A 12,314-nucleotide genomic window follows, 5' to 3' on the forward strand; every position below is an offset into this window, starting at 1 on the left:
ATATGGGGACATATGTATATGTATAACTGATTCACTTCGTTATAAAGCAGAAACTAACACACCACTGTAAAGCAATTATACTCCAATAAAGATGTTTAAAAAAAAAGGCTATGCTTTTAGACAGACTCACAGTTATAGAAAATAAACTACTGGATACAGTGGGGAGAGGGAAGGGGGTGCAAAATAGGGGTATGGGATTAAGAGATACAAACTATTATGAAGCAAATAGATAAGCAACAAGGATATATTGTACAGCAAGGGGAATTATAGCCATTATTTTGTGACAACCTTAAATGGACTATAATCTATAAAAATACTGAATCACTATGCTGTACACCTGAAACTAATATAATATTGTAAATCAGCTGTACTTCAATTTAAAAAGTAAAAATAAATAAAAATTTAAAAAAGTCTATGCTTCCTCCATTAAATTATCTTTGCTTCTTTGTCAAAGATCAGTTACATTTAAAATAGCTATAGCTATGGTTGGATTTACATCTACCTTTACCATCTTGCTCCTGCTTTTTATTTGCCCCATATTTTCTTTTTTTTTTTCTGTTAACAAGTTTATTTTTGTGGATGTTGTAGAGAACCCTCAGAAGCTCCTTGCTGTTCTTAAGAGCTACTCCTCCTTCAAACCTGGGTCTTCTGTCTCTCCCTCCCCTAAGAGCTGCCTTTGTTGAATGACGGCTGTGACTCAGACACTAGGCTGGGCACAGTCATTCCTCATTCCTGTATCACTTGTTTATTGATAGTGTCAGTGTGCCAGACACCGATAGGCACTTTAAATATGCTTTCTCATTCATCCCACAGGGCAAGCCCTAGGGACTAGCTATTATTATCCTGTGTAACCAGGCTGGCCTTCTGCAGGGCTTGGGTTGCTGATAAAGTACTGCTTCTGAGCCCCTAGAGGCTGTGCATTATCTGAGTCCCCTCCCCTCCACACGCCCATCTTTTTGTCTTCTCAGCCACACAGTAGGATTTTTTTTTTATTGGAGTATAATTGCTTTACAATGCTGTGTTAGTTTCTGCTGTAGAACAAAGTGAATCAGCTATACATATATCCATATACATATATATGTATACATGTATACATATATCCCCTCCCTCTAGAGCCTCCCTCTCACGCACCCCCCATCCCACCCCTCTAGGTCAGCACCGAGCGCTGAGCTCTACAGCAGCTTCCCACTAGCTATCTACTTTACACATGGTAGTGTATATATGTCAGTGCTACTCTCTCAGTTCGTTCTGCCCTCCCCTTCCCGCACTACGTCCACAAGTGCGTTCTCTACATCTGCACCTCTATTCCTGCCCTACAAATAGGTTCACCTGTACCATTTTTCTAGATTCCACATATATGCGTTAGTATATCTGCCCATTTTTGAATTGGGTTGTTTGTTTCTTTAATATTGTGCTGCATGAGCTGCTTGTATATTTTGGAGATTAATCCTTTGTCCGTTGATTCATTTGCAAATATTTTCTCCCATTCTGAGGGTTGTCTTTTCATTTTGTTTATGGTTTCCTTTCCTGTGCAAAAGCTTTTAAGTTTAACTAGGTCCCATTTATTTATTTTGTTTTTATTTTCATTACTCTAGGATGTGGATCAAAAGGATGTTGCTGTGATTTATGTCAAAGAGTGTTCTGCCTATGTTTTCTTCTAAGAGTTTTATAGTGTCTGGCCTTACATTTAGGTCTTTAAGCCATTTTGAGTTTACTTTTGTGTATAGTGTTAAGAAGTGTTCTAATTTCATTCTTTTACATGTAGCTGTCCAGTTTTCCCACCATCCGTTATTGAAGAAGCTGTCTTTTCTCCATTGCATATTCTTGCCTCCTTTGTCAAAGATAAGGTGACTGTAGGTGCATGGGTTTACCTCTGGGCTTTCTGTCCTGTTCCATTGATCTATATTTCTGTTTTTGTGCCAGTACCATACTATCTTTATTACTGTACTTTTGTAGTATAGTCTGAAGTCAGGGAGCCTGATTCCTCCAGCTCTGTTTTTCTTTCTCAGAATTGCTTTGGCTATTTGGGGTCTTTTGTGTTTCCATACAAATTGTAAAATTTTTTGTTCTAGTTCGGTGAAAAATGCCATTGGTAATTTGTTAGGGATTGCATTGAATCTGTAGATTGCTTTGCTGCCCCATTCTTTCATTGTTCCTCTTTTTTTCATTTTTGTGTGTTGATTTTTTCAAAATTATTCCATTTCCTCTCCTCTTTTGGACTTTTTTTTTTAAGTGGTTGCTCTAGAAACTAACGTATTTATCCTTAACATATTATTCTCTACCTTGAATTAAGAGTGGACCACTTCAAAGAGGATATTAATATAAGAATCTTATGAAAGTGTACTTGCATCTAATCTCTACCCTTCCTTTGTGATATTGTCATTTTCTGCTTCTTCATATGTTAGAAACTCACAATAGGTTATTAATATTTTGCCTTAGTCAATTTCTTTCTTTTTTTTTTTTTTTTTTTTTTTTTTTTTGTGGTACGCGGGCCTCTCACTGTTGCGGCCTCTCCCGTTGCAGAGCACAGGCTCTGGACGCGCAGACCCAGCGGCCATGGTTCATGTGCTCAGCTGCTCTGCGGCACACAGGATCCTCCCGGACTGGGGCACGACCCCGTGCCCGCTGCATCGGCAGGCGATCTCTCAACCACTGTGCCACCAGGGAAGCCCTAGTCAATTTCATTTTTAAGAAACTAAGCAATAATCAAAATAGCAGTCTTTTCATATTTCCCACATATTTAAATTTTCCAGAAAACTTTATTCTTTCCTGTTGATCCAAATTTCTATCTGGTATCTTTCTCCTTCAACCTGAAGAACTGTGGGACAAATTCTCTTTGGTTTTCTATCTTAAAATGTCTTTTTTCTATCTTCATTTTTGGAGGGTAGTTTTGCTGGGTCAATCTTTCATTTTCCTTCAGCATTTTAAATATTATTGATATTCCAATGTTTTCTGGCTTGCATTATTTCTGATAGGAAAGCAGCCATTATTCTTATATTGTTCCCCTGTGTGTAATGTGTCTTTTTTTCCTCCCCTAGTTAATTTTAAATTACTCTCTCTTTCTCTCTCTCTTGTTTTTGGTTTTTGTTTTTAGTAGTTTGACTGTAAAGTGCCTGGATTTTGGGTTTCTTTGTATTTCCCACATAAAGTTAAAATTTTTGGATTTATGGGTTGAAGTTTTTCATCAAAATTAAAAAATTTTGGTCATTATATCTTCAAATATTTTTTCCTAGCAGTTCAGTCTTTTCTTCTCCTTCTTGGATTCTAATTACATTAGACTGCTTGATACTATCCCAGTGATCACTAGTGCTGTGATTGTTTATTTTTTATATTTTCCTTTTATGCTTTAGTCTCAATAAATTCTCATGACCTGTCCTCAAGTTCATAGGTCCTTTCTTCAATGTTCAATATGTTATGAGGTCCATTCAATAAATGTTTTCTTTTCCAAATATTTTATGTTCTATTTCCAGAATTAATACTTTTGAGTTTATACTTCTCTCATGAAATTCTTCAACTCTTAACCCATTATATTTATTTTTCTATAAATTCTTTAACACTTTTATGACAGCTATTTTAAAGTCCTAAGTTCCAATGAATGAGTCATCTGTGGTTCTGCTTCTAATGTTTAATCTTTTGATTATGAGCCATATTTTCCTGACTCTTCATATGTCACATAAATTTATATTGAAGACAATAAAATTGAAGTCTAAAGCTTATGTTTCCCCGGGTTTGGCTTATTTTATGGATAGTGCAAGTTCATTTATCTGTCTAGTGATTACACTGATCACATCATTGGCTCCAATGCTTGAGTTGAAATGAGAATGAGCCACCCTTAAGTCGATTAAGTTCACTTCAGATTCATACTACACATAACAATCTCTTATCTAAGCAACATTTTATCTAATCAACATTTGAACTGAGAAAGGTGTAAGGCTCTAATTTGAAATGGCTTTACCTCACTAGCAGGGCCTAATGGGATAGAATAATTTCTCATTATTTTCTTGACCCTTCTCCATTGCTGCTTTCTTAGGAAAAAATATTGTGATGAGAACGGGAAGAGTTTTCCAGATAGACAATTTAGCGTTGCCTTTAGGATCATACAGATTCCGATCTATTTAGATAACCCACATTGTTGTCACATGATCATCTGACTTCTCCTCCACTCTGCAAAATCTGTCTGTGACAAGCCAACACCTCCAAATATTTATATCCAGACCAAGTACTTACCCCAGGTATAGCAGGCTCCCCAGCTCTCTCCTCACCTATAAGCGGCTCTTTTATATCTAGAATTCAGTTCCTCGGTGCTTCCTTGCTTCCACCATCCTTTGACATAGAGAAGTATATTTTCCTTCTGTCCAATTTTTGTTGTCAGTGTGGAAGCTGAGGGCTTTTGAACCTTTCTCCAACTTAACCAGAAGCAAAAACGTCCCCCATTTTAATGGATTCTTTTTCTTTTTCAGATTTCTGCAGTTTGTCTTTAATAACAACACACTTTTCAGCTAGCATTCCACTTTTCAAATATTCCTACTGCTTTCCCCTTGATGGTTCCAGAATTATAAGGACTTTGGTGTTCTATTCTCAGTCCTTTTTTCTTCATATCCTACACATTTAGTCTGAGTGTTTTTCCCCATTCATTTGCTGTTTTCTGGCATGCTGGTATTTCTTCAGATAAACCCCCCAGTCCTTTATCTTGCTCTTTTATTAACTGAAACTCATCCTAGGTTCTCATACAAGTCTAGGTTTGTGAGAACGTTTGCATCTCTCTCACTCGGAACTTTTATTTTATTTCTTTCACTCCAGTGTCCCATTGTACATAACATTGGAATATGAAACACACAACATTTTAACTTCTGATTTGGCTTATAAACTTTCCTCTCCTTTTATGTTATGCTATCAAACTAGGAAGCTTGCCCTGGTGCTTGTCCCATGAAACTGAATCCTGGATGACACCTACTTCACTGGTACTCCTAACAAGTAAACCTTGGTTGCCACAAACTCTCTCTCTCCCACAAAAAAGAAAGTAGGATCTACATGACACTAAAATAGTCCTTCTAAATGCTGGTGCATAGTGGCGCCTATGTCTATCAGATAGTCAATATTTCATCGAAGACGTATTTCCCTATAATCTCCTCTCCTGAGATGATATTTGGATAGTTCTTATTCCTTTGTAGCCCTGGGGATGCTGATAGTTGAGTTCTGGCTCTGTCAAGAAAACGCAGGGAGACATCAGGCATGAAGAATGATCCCAGAAGGTTTGAACTTATTATTCTCTTCTGAAGGTCTGTTCAGGAAGGATGTTTTCCTTCTGCCTAATTTTTACTGGATTTATAAGGATAGAGAGGAAAACAATGAATATGCAAATCTGAAAGGAGAAGAAGGAAGTGTGGAAATAGGGAGGAGAGGAAGCAGGAGCCCTAGATGGTTCTGAGACCCAGGAGTCTCAGGGCTTTGGCCTTGGATAGGCTTCCACAACCGATGGCAAGTCGGAGAATACCAGGGGACCAAGCCCAGAGACAATGGCAAATAACCAAAAGCTAATCTAATCAGAATGCAGAGGAAAATGGAGACAGACAGTTACTTTGGGGTAGGAAGGCGATCCCAGAAAGCACTAGCAGGGCCGTGGGAATGTGAGACAGGGAAGGGAAAGGAGCCGACCCAGGTTGTGTTGATGAGCATGTTACCACTGTAGACAATGATAAGAGGGATCCCACCGCAGACAACTGGGTCTCTGTCCTGCCGGGGACCACAGCAGTTGGTCCAGAATATACCTCAGATTTATCTCACTTGGTGGGCAGTGCACAATTTAATAAGCAAGGAAAATGGGGTATTTATCCACTAACTTCTCACTGTCACAGGTCGAGGTCTGCTCCTGGGGACCTTAGCTCTCTGATGAATTCAGGCTGCTCCGTGCACTAGCCAAGCATCCTCTCGTAACCAGGTAAATCCTCACAACCGGTTGAAGGAAGACACCACGTGCATGCATGAGAACACCGAATGGCAAGGAGATGTCCAAGAGGCACTGAAAGCATCTCCATGAAAGGCGCATGTTGGGTGTCAAAGACTCAGTCAAGACTGGTCTATGTGGCTTGGACTAGGGTGAAGCCAGTGAGGAGCCATATGCCCCTCAGCCTTAAGGAAGTACTCACTCCCAGGGCCATTCACCTGGAGGGTTGGCACTTGAGAGATCTTGGCAGTGAGTGCCTCCTTCAACTTTGTGCCCTGGACACCGAACTTGCCTCACACTAGTCCTGGCCCTGCTGATCTAGTGGGAGAATGAGACACTCCTGGCTGCCATGATGCTGAATGGAAACAATGGGAGTGTCAAGTCATTCTAGAGATTCTGTACCTGAAATAAAGAATGGAAAACAGTGGAAGTTGGGTCTCTCTCCTACCTGAAAAAATGGACTGGAAAGAAAGAGATGAAAAAGCAGGTCCCAGTCAGTAGATTAGGGCTCAGGACAGCCCTCCTTCCCACACATAGGGACAGTCAACTCCAGAAAGTTTGAGTTAGGTTGGTGACCTGACCAGTCCTAGGGCCAGTCCTTTTGTAGCCTGTTCACCACACCATTGGCTCTTTTGCTGACCTCACTCTCACGACCCTCTTGAGAGAAGACGGAATAACTAGTATTGGTGATACCAACACAGATGACCAGACTAAGCCTCCTCATAAGGCTAATTTAGGGATTGTGTAAAGGTATCCATCCTCAACATAACAGCTAGCTTCAAGTCCTTCAGTAGCTGAGACTTCCTTTCTCAGATAAAACTCTGCTTCTGGATTTTTCTGACAGACTGGACCCCAGAGGAGCACTGGCCACATGGATGTCCAGTCAATGGACAGCTGTTGAGAAAAGCTATCATGTTCTTTGTTCTGGGGCAGGAGGCTCTCTGGACTTATTTGATATGGGGAAAAAATGCCTACAGGGTAAAAACTCATTGAAGATTAGATCATTAAACAGTTCTAGAAGGACAGTCAGGCCTCGGGGTCCTACAACACCCTTCCCTTCCTCAGGTATAACAAGATATTTGGTATCGAGGGGCCCTGCTGGAGACACACACCACATTAGTCACAACAGGAGGGAGGTTTTGTAAGAGAAATGCTTTAAGCCCACAATGAATGTTCCTGTCTCTTTAAGTCGTCACCACCACCTAACCCTCCCTCTGGGCTTTCCAGAGCTCTGAGTCTCAAAGGCCTGAGACTTCCTCTGTGCACACTGGGAGAAAACAGCCTGCCGCACACACAACCGAAGGGAAAGCAGAGATCAGGGCTTTCTCAGGTCACCTGTCAGAGTCGGTCACCAGGAAAGGCGAGCCCCGGCAGGGGACAGGAGCTGCAACCAACCAGAAGGAACATGGCTCCGAGAGCATTTACTGTCTGAGCACCTGGGTTCCACCAGGCACCATGCGTGTAAGAGCCGGAGCCATTAAGATGGGGCGTCCAGATTTGTAAAGATGTCACAAGTTTCCAGTAGAGGAAGTTCAAAAGAAGGTGTATGAGCATCTTCTCCAGTCTGGAGGACACACATTCCTGTCTCCTTCCACACTCCCTCCATACAGGAAGAGAAGTGTGGGCTGGAAGCACATCTAGGAATAAAATACATTTTAAAAGGCATTCAACATTGTCCAAACGGCATTTTCAGCACAGGCAGAAGATATTTCTGTGGCCCCCAAAGCAGTCTAACTTCAGAGCAAGTTACAATGTGGTGAGTCAGGGTACCATCCGAATTCACCCCCCCAGATTCTCCCTCTCCCCTCTGTCCACAAGAGGGGACCCTCAAGAAATTTAAGAGGTCCAGAACTAGGTGTTCAACCCCTCTTCCTGCATGACCCCTTACATGTCTGCCCCCTAATTCAGGTCTCTCCCACGCCAGCTGCAGGGACACCTCAATTTCATCATCTGTACAGTGAAGGGGTCTGAATAAATAGCTCATTTCCAAACTCTGATTTGTGGACTGATTACATCAGTTACATCAGGTTCATAAATCGGAATTTCTGAGCATGGTCCCCCCAGAATGGACATTTTTAAAGAACACCCAAGTAATTCTGAAAAACAGCAAGTCTGAGGGGCACTGAACTACACGAACTTTGAATTTTCAGAGTATTCCGAATACAGGATTCTACATACATGTTTTACGTAGTTCAATAACTAAGAACCATTTGTCGTCCCAGATTACAGTGGGAGCTTACCTCCTTCTTGAAAATTATTTTAAACGATTTTAACCCCCATTTCTAACTGTATGGAAAGTCCAGTCACCTACTCGAGAGTTCTGTGGATTCCCTGTGACTCACTTCCTCATTTCCAGCTTTGACAAGGACATCTTGCTTTAGCTAAATTTTTCTTCTTGGCTCTGAACCTTGTGGCTCTTTCTTCATTTCTGCTCTGGTGTCAATTACGGGAGTTTGTTGATTTCTAGACACAAAATAACGAATCACGTTATGTGATTTACCCCCGGGGTAAACTTTACAGAAGCTTGGGGGGGTGGGGTGACGTGGGGGCGGGTAAGGGGTGGGGGGCGGCGGGAGAGTTACTGCAGAAACACCGACAGCTTTGGCTTGAGTTCTAGGCAAACCTGCCATCTGAGTCCTTTGGCCAGAGACAGGTTATCCAGCCAACCTCTCCCTCTGCTTTTGCTTCGTTGTTGGTGCCGACAGGGGGAGAACACAGTTACCTGCAGGAACCAGGTGGGCGACATGAAGAGGTAGAATTTGAAATGGTCGCTGAAGCACAGACGGGACTCAGGCAGAAAGGTGTGGTGGGTGAATGGTCCTGGGAATGAACACACAAGGTGGTTGGAAAAGGCCCTGAAATCTGCTGTTTGTGGAGAGGCTGTCTGGGGAGGGGATTAGCTGGAAATGAGGCTGGAGTAGACTGAGAAGAGACCGTGCTCTCGGGTTCAGGCACTCGTGTGATCAGGCAAACTTGACCACAGAATGTTTAATTGTATTAAATAACGTTTGAGTGGGTAAGATCACTTTACTTTGAGAAGCCTCAGGTTTGAGGCAAGAACATAAAGAGCTGGAGGGGAGCATCCCAGTCTCACCATATTTAGACATATTAGGACGAGCCAAATCATGTGGTTTTCTGAGAGCAGGAGCTCTCCAGACCAGTTTGGGAAATACGTCTGTTTTCCGATTTCCAAAAACAAAATTCCAATTTTCTTCTTGTTTCCCAGGCCAACAAGCCTAAGGTAGGTCCTAAGTCAGTGAGCAAACTTTCTTGTTCTCAGGGTTTTCCAAAGCCCCCCTCCCCACCCTTGGCTGCTGAATCTCCTGGGAAAACTTATTTTCTACCGCTTATGTCACTAACATAAAATTACCTGGAAAAATTAATGTCTAAAACTGACTCATTGACATAGAGTATTATCATCTCCCCTCTGCTCTGTGCACTTCAAGGTCCTGAAAAGACAGCACAAGCTCACCAAGTGTTCTCACAGTACCGTCCCAACCCCAGACCAAGCTGTTCCACCGTTTTCCCTCAATTCTGATGCTTGGAGGGGGCAGGAACTGTGACTTTTTCACCGTGGTGTCACCAGCTCTTTGGACTTTGCCTGACACATTGGAGGTAGTTATACTTATTTGATGAATGAATGATTGAGCAAATGGTGTTTGGGACTCTTTCAGGGAATCATGAGAAGACAGAAGACAGCAAGAGATGAAGAAAACGCCTATGGTAAGAACACGCCTCACAACGCGTGTTTGCCCCCAGGTGTGAGCTCTGGGGGGTAAGGGGGATGGGCTAAGTCAACACTGAACAGAGAGAGGCCCCAGAGGTTTCTCAGTGCTGGGAGGAAACAGCAAGAGCCCTGGGGCTGGCATCTGACCTAGATCTCTGCCCCTGACCTGCTGTGAGATACTGAGTTCTTTGACTAACCTGCACCTCCGTCCCCGAGGTGAAATGGATAAACCTCCTCTGGTCTCCACAGAAGGGGATGTAGAGGGAATCCAGCTGTACACTAGAGGGCACGTGATTCACCAGGTAGAAGGTGTTAGGGAACAAGGCTGGAGGGTTAACCAGGTGCCTTATTAGGCAGCAGGTTTAAGAGAGAGGAGAGGAAGAGGAGGGAAAGAGGGAGGGAAGAAGAGATGGTCTCTTCTTATCCGCCCAACAGCGCTATGAGGACAGCGCTACGTTAATGATCCCCCTTGCGCAGAAGAGGTGTAGCACTTAGATTAAGCAGCTTCCCAGGGTTACACGGCTGGCAGCGGGTGGGGCTGTGATTCAGACCGAGGGTGTGGGACCCCAGACAGCCCTCACGGCCAGGCCCACCGCCCCCGCTGCCTTTCTTCGGTAAGAGGGTATCTGGGAAAGTAAGGCAGAGGCCACTGAAGTTGTCAAATAGGGAGCAGCTCTGCGCGGTGTGGATGACAGATAATTTACAGCCTTTTATTTGAAGAGGAAAGTAATCTACTGAGAGCCAAGTGATTTTCTAAGGGTAAAACGTGGCAAATCAGAACTGGAACTTATTTTTCGTTACAGTCCTATAGGAAGAGTTTTCTTAACCAGATACAGAGTCAAAATACCAAAATTTCTCAAAAACTGTCTAAGTGAATATATATATATATTCATATCAACCACATAAACCTCCTCTCACCTTTTCTTTTATCACTACAAGCTTAAAAATTGCTTGATCATGTACTGATGAAGTTTCTTTCATATTTCCATGCCCTGCTGCCTGGATCTGCTGTCATTTTATCTAAAGAGGTTCATATTTGGCTTACTTACGAGAGTTGTTTTAGGCCATGATGAGTTTTTCAAACAGAAGATTTCAAACAATGCATACCCTCTTACATAGTCTTGTACAATGTTCAGTGTTGTACAATATTCAATATTCTTGTACAATATTCAATATTCAACTGCCTGGCTGGGCAGATGCCACTACTCTTTCCAGAGAATACCCAATGGATTGAATTCCCTAGAAGAGGAACTCCTGTAAGTCCTTGGGGAAGCCAGAGCTAGGCTATGACTCAAGACTCATTTGTTTTCTGAAGCTTTTTTTAAAATTTATTTTTAAAAATTTTTATTGGAGTGTAGTTGCTTTACAATGTTGTGTTAGTTTCTGCTCTATAGCAAAGTGAATCAGTTATACGTATACATACATCCCCTCTTTTTGTAGATTTCCTTCCCATTTAGGTCACCACAGAACGTTGAGTAGAGTTCCCTGTGTTATGCAGTACGTTCTTATTAGTTATCTATTTTATACATAGTAGTGTATATATGTCAATCCCAATCTCCCAGTTCATTCCACCCACCCCCATCCCCCCCGCCTTGGTGTCCATATGTTTGGTCTCTACACCTGTGTCTCTATTTCTGCTTTGCAAATAAGTTCATCTGTACCATTTGTCTAGATTCCACATATAAGCAATATTATACGATATTTGCTTTTTTCTCTTTCTGACTTACTTCACTCTGTATGACAGTCTCTAGGTCTATCCACATCTCTGCAAATGGTACTCTTTTGTTCCTTTTTATGGCCGAGTAATATTACATTGTATATATGTACCACATCTTCTTTACCCATATTCCTCTGTCTATAGACATTTAGGTTGCTTCCATGTCCTGGCTATTGTAAATAGTGCTGCAATGAATATTGGGGTGCATGCATTTTATCTTTTTGAATTATGGTTTTCTCCGGGTACATGCCCAGTAGTGGGATTGTTGGGACATATGGTAGTTCTATTTTTAGTTTTTTGTGGAACCTCCATACTGTTCTCCAGAGTGGCTGTATCAATTTACATTCCCACCAAAGTGCAAGAGGGTTCCCTTTTCCCCACACCCTCTCCAGCAGTTGTTGTTTGTAGATTTTCTGATGATGCCCATTCTGACTGGTGTGAGGTGATACCTCATTGTAGTTTTGATTTGCATTTCTCTAATGATTAGTAATGGTGAGCGTCTTTTCCTGTCCTTGCTGGCCATCTGTATGTCTTCTTTGGAGAAATGTCTGTTTAGGTCTTCTACCCATTTTTTGATTGGGTTGTTCGTTTTTTTTGGTACTGAGCTGCAGGAGCTGTTTGTTTATTTTGGGGATTAATCCCTTGTCGGGGGCTTCGTTTGCAAATACTTTCTACCATTCTGAGAGTTGTCTTTTTGTTCTGTTTATGGTTTCCTTTGCTGGACAAAAGCTTTTAAGTTTAATTAGGCCCCATTTGTTTATTTTTGTTTTTATTTTCATTACTCTAAGATGTGGGTCAAAAAATATCTTGCTGTGATTTATGTCATAGAGTGTTCTGCCTGTGTTTTCCTCTAAGAGTTTTAGAGTGTCCATCCATACATTTAGGCCTGTGATCCATTTTGAGTTTATTTTTGTGTATGGTATTAG

Source organism: Physeter macrocephalus, chromosome 5, assembly GCF_002837175.3.
Source record: "Physeter macrocephalus isolate SW-GA chromosome 5, ASM283717v5, whole genome shotgun sequence".
Lineage (NCBI taxonomy): Eukaryota > Metazoa > Chordata > Mammalia > Artiodactyla > Physeteridae > Physeter > Physeter macrocephalus.